Genomic DNA, 12,055 nt, shown 5'->3' on the forward strand with positions numbered 1-12,055 from the left:
TCACTTAATTGTATATATGAAAGTGATTAAAATAGTGAATTTTGTTATGTGTATTTTAGCCCAATAAAAACAGCAGCATTTTACCATAAAAATGAATCAAGTAGCTCAATGGTTAAATATGAGCTCTCACATTAGATTAGCCAGGCTCAAATCACTTCTAAACTATTGACTAGTTTAGTAAACTTGGCCAAGTTAATCATTCTGACCTCATTTTCTCTAACCCTGAAGTGAGCTTGATGTGTATATAGAACTCAAATAATATTTGTGAGAATAAGTTCTTGGCTTTATATACCTTTAATTTACTTTTAAATGTGATGCCTTTTTCTAAGTTTTATTGAAAAGACTAGTCTTATAATCTGACTTTTGGAAAACTTTAAATACTTCAACACAAGAAAGTCATTAACATTTCACTTCCCAGGGGAGTTAGTGGAAAAGAAGCTTTGATATCTAGTGTCAGATACCCTGAAAAAGAGAGGAATCTTAAATTAAATGTAACAATATGTTCATAGAACATTTATCATTTTTAGTAACAAAAACACATAATTCAACCAGATGTATTAGCTAATAAAACTGATAAACATCATTGAGTAGAATGACTCAACTAAAATCTAGTTTCTCACTTTGTCTTTTTGTTAACACATTCAACTGGGTGGGAGAAAAATGTATTTCTAATAAACAACACTTCAATAATTTCAAAACACTTGCCTTATATAAGTATGTCTAAGGTACAACTTAGTAAGGAGAATTGTTAGAAAGGCTCATGGCAAAAGAATTCCAATTATCTTAAAGCATGCTACTCTTAGAACAAATGTGGAAATATGAGACAATTATTGATATGTTTTCACATAAAGTACACAGATGCCTTATCCACTAAATGGAATAATCATATTAATTCTATTTTTGGAATCAGATTGTATAAATACACAAATGATAAGAAAACTTTGACAGATCTGAAAAATAACTAATTCAACATTAACTAAAACAAAGATTAATATACTGAGTAAATAATTTAGATTAGGTGACAAGGATCAGTAATAGATATTTGCTTTTAATTATTCATCACTTTTGAAGAATTGAACTTAATTTTAAAAACAGCACATATATTTTATAATAAGATATTTATAGATATTAATTAAAAAAGGATATAAAGAAAATATAGAAAACTTAAAAGTTTTTGAAGTCCAATGCATTTACTAAGTGATAGTTAAACTGTTGACTATTAACAAACCAAAATGAAAACTACAGGGGTGCCTGGGTGGCACAGTTAGTTAAGTATCTGCCTTCCCGTTAGGTCATGATTTCAGGGTCCTGGGATAGAGCCCCACATTGGACTCCCTGCTGAGCAGGGAGTCTGTTTCTCCCTCTTCCTCTGCCCCTCCCTCATCCATTCTCTCTCTCTTCCTCTCAAATAAAATAAATAAAACCTTTAAAAACACATGAAAACTACAGTGTAAATTTTTCTACCATTTCAATTCCATATCCAAAATGTCATAACACTTACTCACTTAAAATGAGAACATCCGTAGATCTAATTCTCTAATTTTCATGAGAAAGAGCTTTATAATAAGATATTTATACATATATAAGAATTTTTGTCATTTCCCAGCACTTTTTTTGGAGCACTTTTTGGTAAGAAGTCAGTTTATCAAGCAGTTAGACTGTTATTTCATGGACTGGTCATGGCAAAATCAACACATTTCACAGTATGGTACAAATTAATGAAAACAACTGCAAACAGATGAATGATGTCAAATGCCTTTTAGATGTTTCTAATGAACAAAATAAAACTGTATCTAAATATGCACTTGACATTTATTGTTTTATTTCCCAAGGTTATACAAAACTATAGCAAGTATATACGAATAAATTATTTGAATATACACTAAATTTTTAAAATGCTATTTTCTTGATAAGAATAGATTATTTTTGGATATATCGTATTATCTGTATTTCTTTTTTTTTTTAAGATTTTATTTATTTATTTGACCGAGAGAGATCATAAGTAGGCAGAGAGGCAGGCAAAGAGAAAGGGGAAGGGGGAAGCAGGCTCCCTGCTGAGCAGAGAGTCTGATGTGAGATGAAAATTTTAAAGTTCTGAAAGTTGTGAAACTTTGTGAATGTACTAAAAAACATTTATCTTACATTTTTAAGTAGGCGAGGTATATTATTACATCATATCTTAATAGAGCTATTTATTTATTTATTTTTAAATTTAATTTAATTTTATTTTTTCAGTGTTCTAAAATTCATTGCTTATGCACCACACCCAGTGCTCCATGCAATACGTGTCCTCCTTAATACCCATCACCAGGCTCACCCAACCCCCCACCTCCCTCCCCTTCAAAACCCTGTTTGTTTCTCAGAGTCCACAGTTTCTCATTGTCTCCCCCTCCAATGAAGCTAAGGTACAGAGTTTTATTATTTTTTAAGATTTTATTTATTTATTTGAGATAGAAAGACAGCAGTTGAGAGAGCAGGAGCAGGAGAGCAGAGGGAGAGGGAGAAGGCGGAGCAGGGAGCCCCAGACAGGACTGGATTTCAGGGCACTGGGATCATGAACTGAGCCAAAGGTGGATGCTTAACCTAGTGATCCACCTAGACACCACAAGGTACAGAATTTTAGTCTGTCAAAGAATGCTAAAATAGATGCACCTGGGTGGTGTCATCAGTTAAGCCTTCAATTCCTGGGTTGGCTCGGGTCCTGTTTCCAGCCCCTTGGCAGACTCTGTGCTTAGTGCAGAGTGTGCATAAGACTCTCTCTCTCTCTCCAAAATAAATCTTTTTTTTTTTTTTTTAAGAATGCTGAAATAAATTTGCTAATAAATAAAAATAAAGAGGATAGGGTGTCTGGGTGGCTCAGTGGGTTTAAAGCTTCTGCCTTCAGCTCAGGTCATGATCTCAGGGTCCTGGATGGAGTCCCACGTCGGACTCTCTGCTTGATGGGGAACCTGCTTCTCCCTCTCTCTGCCTGCCTTTCTGCCTACTTGTGATCTCTCTCTGTCAAACAAATAAATAAAATCTTTGAAAAAAATATAGAGGATAAAATTTTAATCTTTGGGGTTAATTTTCAACTCAGAAAATATTCACAAGTGGTCTCTAGTCAAATAGCAAATAACAAAGTCAAACACAGGTGTCTTGTCCTAGAAAATTTAGTAATAATCACATTATAACTTATCAAACATGTTTCCAGTAAGATATATAAGAACCTGTTTACTCTGTGTATCAAAGCTTCTGATATTATTTTTTTCTTAACAACTGTAAAAAAATATGAACCACAGATAATAAGTAAAAACTGAGAAGTAGAAGTTAATTGTTTACATTATTACTGAAGACCTTTCTGCACATTTCTTATTTTGAAGTTGAAAATTTTTTCTTAACACCTCCTTTGCCTTATTTTGTGACCATATATAATCTCAAAAGATTGTTGATCACACGTACACACACTCGCTCCACCGGTCTCATTTTGTTTTACATATGATCATCTACACAGGTGCAGCAGTAAATGCTAATCACGACAAAGAAACTATGTTGAACACATTAAGGCAGGTGAGTTAACTTGAACGTGAATTTTTGTAAGGAATGGGATTGGACATTCAAAAGACTATTAGTTGTTTTTCCATCCTGTCACTATAAAACTAAAGTCAAGAATCTATTCACAGCTTCTACAGTCACAATATAGAGAATTTCCTCTTCAGGGTTCAGATACAATTTTCACTTGTCAAAGACACACATTTTGCCTGTAGCTTATAATAGATCCTCCAGGCAAACCTCCAAGTAAAGAACAATTCACCTGCTGAATGATACAACTAAATAATAATGATAATTGAAAAAAAAAATCTCTATGGGGTAGAATAAAAAATATTTCATAAGGACTTATTCCTGATAATATTCCTGATAATAAGACACATGGTGAAAAGCATTCACAAGGGCAAATTAGTAAGCTCCTTTTATTTTATTTTACTTATATTATAAATAAGTCCACTAGCAGTGCAAAAACTTAGTTAATATTTTAATACATTCTGCTTTGTTTCTTATTCAGATATAAATCAAGGGCATAAACTTTTCCTCCCCCAAATATTTTATGCTTTGCCATGAATGGTCAAGTCTTACTTGTCACTATCTCTTATTTGTTTTTTAATTCTAATTTTTAAAAATTAACATACAATGTATTATTTGTTTCAGAAGTGCAGGTCTGTGAGTCATCAGTCTTACACAATTCACAGCACTCAGCATAGCACATAGCCTTCAATGTCCATCACCCTGTCACCCCATCCCACCCCCAACTCTTCAGCAACTCTCAGTTTGTTTCCTGAGATTAAGAGTCTCTTATGGACTATCTCTTTCATATTACAGGGAAGACTATCTCTTTCATATTACAGGCATTTAATTTTAGGTGAAGATTACTATCACTTTCATTGAAATGCAAAACACATCCTATTATCTTGGATATATAAAGTACTTATTTGTTGTGATTGTTGATAGTCTATGCTTAACCACCTGTCCTAATTATAACACACCCAAAGTTATTAATTTCCCTTTCCTAGAAAGAACTAGGCTGTATGTATGTAACTCAGAACTAGAAAGTATGTAATTGTATGTATATATTACACATAAATATATTATAAGATTAGCTAAGCTCATAAGGACATATTAGTAGATCCATACCCATGCACAATTCCTTTCCACTTGTTTAAAATAGCAAAATGTAAAACAATCATTAACAGAGCTAAAAAAAATATAGCTACGTTAGAGTCTATTAAAGTCAGAAGCAAAAGCACCTGTATTAAAAAAGATATATAGAATCAAACAAATATCCAAAAAATATTGAACTGAATATAATATTATTCAAGGGTTTAAACTTCTCTAAGTATCTTGAAAATTATGTTTTATCTGATTTACTCTAAGATCTAATTAGTATTGATGTCACACATTTTGTCACAATTATAATTCTTTTGTATTCAATATAATTTTTCAATTTAATCTTAGTGTATATTAGTAACTTCAGTTTATCTGAATCATAAATAAGTATTAGAAGGGGTGCCTGGGTAGCTCAGTGGGTTAAAGCCTCTGTCTTCAGCTCAGGTCATGATCCCAGAGTCCTGGGATCAAGCCCCACATCAGGCTCTGTTTAGCAGGGAGCCTGCTTCCCCTTCTCTCTCTGCCTGCCTCTCTGCCTACTTGTTATCTCTCTCTCTTTCTGTCAGATAAATAAATAAATATTAAAAAAGTAGAAACTTGAAGTTTAGTGTAACTAATGGTTTTATGAGATAACCAACTAAATATTATTCTTAAAATGAAATGTAGGTTTTCAAATCCCACACTGATTAAATCTGTTCAAAAGAATATAGATATTAATATATCAACCTTTTGACAAGAATGACAACAACAAAATATTGTGTATATCTGGTTTGTCCAAAGATTCAAGTTAATTAGATGAACTTAGATGTTTAAATAAAAATGTATCTGATCTCTGTCAGGGTGATTTTGTTTTAAAGTTTAGTATAAATATTGGCAAAATGGTAGAATCAGAAGTCTGACTAGCGCTTGTTCCTCCAAAGAAACACCAATCAAACAATGATATATGGACCAAAATACCTTTATAAGATATCTAAAATCCAGCCAAGATCTTGCATTAGCAGACAACTTGAAAATTACTTAAATACAATTTATAAAACTCTAAAAACAAGACTCGCCTACAAAATAGAAGCAGTACATATCAAAATCCTTTATTTAATTATGGAACAAGCAATAGTTTAAGTTTGGTCTAAGGAAGAATTAGAAAAACAGATATTGACTCTGCTAGTCAAACTAGTGTTAAAATTAATTTATTTACATATACAAAACTGGTTACTATCTTTCAGGGAAATAATGCCAGTATTTTTGTGTTATAATTTTTGTCAGAAATCTACAGAGCGACATTTGCACTATAATTAAATAATAAAATTCAAAGTCAGACACAGGTCAATATTCCTAGAGGCTTAAGTATTCCTTGGAAAACACTATATGAGGAATTACGGTACTTAACGGATATATATATTCAATTTTATTTCTAAGTTTGAATAATTTTCTTTAAAATATAAAAGAAAAATACATCTACTTAGTCTAATGAAATAATAGGTGATATATAGAATTAAATTTTTATACCATTGCTGAATTGAATATTCCTTGACATGTTCCATAAGAGTCTTCTTATTTAAGAGAAACCATTTTGGAAGATGTAAGAAAAACAATAATTGTAAGGAGATTATTACACTGTAAATTTATTTGGGATAGCCAAAATTTAGATCAATTATAAAAATTCCCATATATTTTGGCTTATGGTTTGTTCATAAAAGATATGTGTGTACATAAATTACTCTCCCCCAGAAAACAAAAGTAATACTGGAAAATGTATGAAGAAAAAGTTTTTAGACTTGGATAACAGGCAGAGCAAGGCTGTGATCTCTGCAAGAAATTAGATTAAGTAAGCCCTGTGATCAACCTAGCTTACATCTAAGCAATTTCCAGGTCTTACTAGAAGGCAAGGAAAACTAACCATCAACAGTGATCTCCTGAGTTGAGAAGAGGGGGATGATGTAGGTCTAATGTTTGTGTGACAGAATATCAGAAAAGAGAAGAGACACAGAGACAAGTCTACAAAGACCAGTTGTTGCACCTCCTTGAATCTTTTGCACTGGGTTCATTTGTGTGGAGTAGAGAACTCTATGAGGATGGTAAAAGAACCACTAGTAAGCGGTGGCCACATAATTTCCAGACATCATAGCTGGCTGGGAATAGTTCAGTTTCAGTCAGTGGAAGGTGAGAGACACTGTAACATATAAAGCTTTGAAAAGTATCCAGACGAGTAAATTTAAATAAGAGGACTAAACTAGACCTAGAATAAAGTGGACTTACCATAAGGAAGCTTAGAAACAAGTCTTGAGAATATTAAACATATCCCAAGTAACTGATCTTCATACTAGAACAAAATCGACATTCTAGAAATATACAAAATCCAGACCTCAACAATGTAAGTCCACTTCATCAAAATTTATTCTATTCTTCAAAAAACAGTATTAACAAAACAAAGGACAGGCTAGACAATGAGAGACTTGAAAAATATATACTTGATAATAAACATGTTAATTAATATATAAGAAACTCTTAAAATTCAGTTACGCCAAATTTAAAATAAATAAATTAGCAAAATATTTGAAAAGACTCCAAAATGCTATAGATAGATGACAACCAAGTATAGAAAAAGTATACTAAACACATTAGTCTCTGAGGAAATGCAACTTAGCCATAGTGAGATACAATGGCATACCCAATAAAATAGATAAAAATTTAAAATCTGTAAATAAAAAATAAGGCATTGAGAGGTAGAAAACATAATCTTAATGGAATAGAGCTATATCTTGCCCACAGTTCACCAGACACTGTCAGTAAGAACCCTTAACGCAAATATGGTGTGAAACCAAAGCAAGGTCTGTTTTATTTCTAAACACAACATAATGTCACTATGGCAAACTTTTGAGATTTTCAAGGAAAAAGGAAAATATGCTCTTCTTGTAACAAACTCAGAGTACTTTGTCCTAGTTGCTGAAATCACTTCAAAAAAAGTATGTGCAAATCATAGAAAGGAAGAAAAGCTGCTATAATTTTAGCTGATATCATTATCTAACTTGTAAACACAAAATAATCAATAGCTATTCTATTAAAAGAGCTACATGAGTTCCTTAACTGCCCAAAACAATTTAATAATATAAATAACAAGTGTGAAAAAAAAAAACAAGAAATCATTAGATTTATTTAATGACACCTTACTGAAGAATGAATGAAAAGCTTGAAAATGTAGACTGATATATCATGTTTCCAGGGCATATATGATATTTGAAAATTGTCAGTTTGGCTCAAATACAAAATATAACAAAATTGCCACCAATTAAAAAATTCTAAAACAACTGCTTTGGGGACAGATTATAGCATTGTAAAATTCATCTGGAAGAGAAAATTTGAGTGTCCTCACTGTAAAATAGCATATCATGCCATGAGATTTAATGCCATAGAGAACAGCAGATAAGGAGACTAGATCCTTGAGATAAGCTGGTTCTAAAAGGTTGGTTAGAGTAGGAAGAGCCATTAAATAAGATTGTAGTGAAGCTTCCAGTAAAATGGAGGAGGGCAGAAATCTGTAGTACCACAGAAGTCAACCAAAAGTGTTTTTAAAGGGTGAGAGAAGTCAGTTGTGTTTATTCCCAGTTAATTAAGATGAGAAGTGCACAGCAAACTTGTTATGCGCAATTGTAGATTTTTTTTTTTTTTTGCAATTGTAGATTTTTAAAAAAGAAACAAAGTGAAATGTAAGTACCAGAGACCAAACTGTTGTAAATCAAGAATAGGTGAGCATATCGAAGAACTAAATGTTAAACAACATTGAAATTTGTCTGGGGGAAAAAAAAAGGCAAACAAAACAGAAACAGATGGCGGGGTCCACGGATCATTGAAACTTCTTTTTAATTGGAAGGTTAGTTTGCTGTAGAAGGTAGGTGTTTTATAACCTACTGAAGCTGATTCAGTGAAGGACAAATGTTTTATGAATGTTGAGGCCCTGCAGTGGGTGTTTGAGGAAGCAATAAAGCCCTCTTTGGATATCTTTGAAGTAAAGATATTAATTGAACTTATAAATTATTGTAGTGGGCATGTTTAGTACAAACCATGCGGTGCCTGGGTGGCTCAGTGGGTAAAACCTCTGCCTTCACTCAGGTCATGATCTCAGGGACCTGGGATCCAGCCCCACATCAGGCTCTCTGCTCAGCAGGGAGCCTGATTCCTCCTCTCTCTCTCCTGCCTCTCTGCCTACTTGTGATCTCTGTATGTCAAATAAATAAATAAATAATCTTTTTTTAAAAAGAATATTTATAAACAAACAAATAAAAAATGCAAAATCACCATGAATGGAAATAAGAGTCAGGGTCATGGGGTGAAGGGTAGGGGAGGAAATCTTGAGCCAAGAGGCAAAAATCACTTGGGGGAGGGTGGCTCACTCAGTTAAATATCTGCCTTTAGTTTAGGTCATAATCCCAGGGACCTGGGATTGAGCCCCATGTCAGGTTCCCTGCTCTAGGCAGGAGTCTCCCTCTCTCTCTGTCCCTCCCCTTACTCCGGCTTGCTCTCTCTCTCTCTCTCTCTCAAATAAATAAATAAAATCTTAAAAAAAAAAAAAGAACAAAAACAGGGGTGCCTGGGTGGCTCAGTGGGCTAAAACCTCTGCCTTTGGCTCAGGTCATGATTCCAGGGTCCTAGGATTGAGCGCACATTCGGGCTCTCTGCTCAGCAGGGGGCCTGCTTCCTCCTCTCTCTGCCTGTCTGCCTACTTGTGATCTCTCTGTCAAATAAATAAATAAAATCTTAAAAACAAACACACAAACAAACAAACAATGACAAAAACAACCTCATACACAAAAAGTCCAAAAAATTCAGTTGGGGGAGGAGTGACCCAAATCCTTCACATTGCCAGTAAGTCTCGAAATGAGCTATCCTCTTCACTTCTCTTACTTCTCTGATTTTATCTCTCACTCATCTTCCTCATTCTGTTGCAACCACACTACAGACATTTTCTCTCAAATATCCAGCCATTCTTACTGTCTTTTGTCTTATTGTCTTATTGTCTATTGCTCAAAGGTACCTTCTCCTAAGAGGTACACAGCCTACATTATGTAAAATTTCAAGCCATGCATCTTCAGTGCTAAAATCATCCATGTCCTATTTTAGTCTTTTGCGCAAATAGTTATCTTCCAACAAATCTACTAATTAAGTGATCATTGTTTATCATCTTTCTCTACCTACTACATTGTAAACTTTGAGAAGATGATAATAATAGGAGTAGCAGTACATAATATATTTAGGTGTCATGAGCTTCAAATAAGGGAACATAAAGGAAGAAAAGTAATTTGGAAATGCCAAGGTGAAATGATTAAAGTAAGTAATCCATCTCCTGCCCTGAAGCATGTGAAAAATGTCTAATCAAACAAATCCCACTGGAAAGGGCTGCAGAACCATTGGACGGCATATAGCTCTCGACTGGGTGAAACAGGTAAAGAGAAGATTCAGAAAAGAGGTTGAGAATATAGAGAAGCTTGAGAATCACTTATTTTGTACTGTAAAAAACACAGTCAAATTTTTGTCAGGATGTGAAGCCTTGGGGAAATGGTTCACATCAGGTGCTACACACTGGTATGGGAATGACAGTTACAGGAAAACAGATGACCTGGAAAACAGATCTCTGTTGAAAAACAAAATAAATAGGTAGGTAAGGCAAGACAGCTTGATTGCTGAGACTTTAATGGAGGCAGGGCAGATGGTTCAATATATGGCTTTGAATACTCTGTTCCCAGTTAAGTTAGTAATATTGGGAATGAACACATACTTTCCTGTTGAGATTAATTTAATTCTTAATCGATGAAGAAGATGTATTTACACATTCAACCAATAGGAGAAGAGTAATACTTTCATAAGTTATCCTTTGTTGGGGAAATTTCTTTGGGCCATTCCCATTATAAATTCACAATGTTGTATAACCATAATGGCTGCAAATAAATTATATTTTCTGAGCTATAGAATAAAATTAATTACTTCTAAATTGTGTTGAGGTATATGAGTTTATTCTTTTGTTCAAGGGTGGTTTGAAAATTAGTTTTTGTTACCAAATTTCAATTTCAATCTCATTAGAAAATCAATTATAGAATTATAAAGGGCTGAAGACTATGGGCACAGAGTTTTAAAATTTTATTTTATTTTTTTTTTATTTCTTAAGATTTAGTTGTTTATTTTAGAGAGAGAGAAAGAGCATGAGTGGGAGAGGCAGGGGAAGAGGGAGAGAGAATCTCAGGCAGACTCTGTGCTGAGTGTGGAGCCCAGAGCTGAATGAAGCCAAGACTCAGATGCCTAATCAACTGTGCCACCCAGGCACCCTGGGCAAAGAATTTTTTAAAGGTTAATGGTGATATCTAATAGATAAAAAGAATAACTAGACAAAGAAAGGGAGTTTATCAAATCATTATCCTCCTGCTTTGTTTCTACATTCCAAGTTAATGAGTACGTTTGTGTGACAAATTTTCCCAGATTCACCTATTGAGAGGGATGCAGTGGTCATGCTATTTACAAAATTAATGAATGGACTCTACTCCCACTGACAGAATCATATGAAAATCATATTCATATTTCAACTCTGGTTGTTACAAAGGAAGTCTATGGAGTTTTCTGTGCCTTCACGGACTTCCATAACCTCTATTTTCTTCCACCACTTCTGTATTATCTCCATTGAATGACTGAATAAAACACTATGTGATATTTTCTCCTGCTGTTTCCATTGGTATTGTCATACTAGGTAGGAAAACTGATCCAAACCTAAACTGTTAATACCAAATGTTAAGTCCCTATCTAATTTCTTAGCATTAGAATAATTCATGGGTGTTCAGTCACACTACAGACTGATGGCCAGTGGCTTAAGAAAGCAATAAAGATTAAATCAACTGATGTCAGTGTGAATAGATACATTAGGAACCAAGGCAAACTCAGTGGAACAGTTATGGGTTATTGAAATTTGGTATTTATAGATGGAGAAGTTTTGTTTGTTAGAAGCTGGAAGAGTCTTGGTCAGCATTAGAAAGAAAAGTTATGGTAATTCGCTGCCCCATATTTTTAAATTAATTTATTTTGAAGGACATTTCAACTGAAGCTAATGGTACCTTAGTTAATGCTTGTGCCCATTTTAAAATTATCATCTTTTTTGCCTACTACATTCAAAATGTTTAGGTTGTAGAAATGGCTACTGGTATCTGGATTGAAGTGGAGACAAAATTCATGTAAACAATGTAGTCAGGGAACTGAGTGTTTGCATGCTTTGTGGAACATTAAAATATGTTTGTATTGATTAATTACATAAGATATACTGAGCCACTGGTTAAAGGTAATAGAATGTTTCATATAGGAGGGAAGACAATTTTAGTCTACAAAGTAACTAAGAAGTTTGGTGACTAAAGAGTAATAACAAAATAACTGTCATTCTTTACAT

At 33.6% G+C, this 12,055-nt stretch overlaps 1 long non-coding RNA gene across 1 annotated transcript in view; it reads right to left on the minus strand.

Annotated features, from left to right (window-relative positions):
- Positions 1 to 426: 426 nt before the first annotated feature.
- The window catches only part of LOC116587034, a 165,008-nt gene continuing 153,379 nt past the window's right edge, over positions 427 to 12,055 (minus strand). Inside the window, exon 3 of the long non-coding RNA XR_004284271.1 lies at positions 427 to 462. This is a non-coding gene — a long non-coding RNA (uncharacterized LOC116587034). The remainder of the gene's footprint in view (positions 463 to 12,055) is intronic.

Source organism: Mustela erminea, chromosome 3 (genome assembly GCF_009829155.1).
Source record: "Mustela erminea isolate mMusErm1 chromosome 3, mMusErm1.Pri, whole genome shotgun sequence".
Taxonomy (NCBI): Eukaryota; Metazoa; Chordata; class Mammalia; order Carnivora; family Mustelidae; genus Mustela; species Mustela erminea.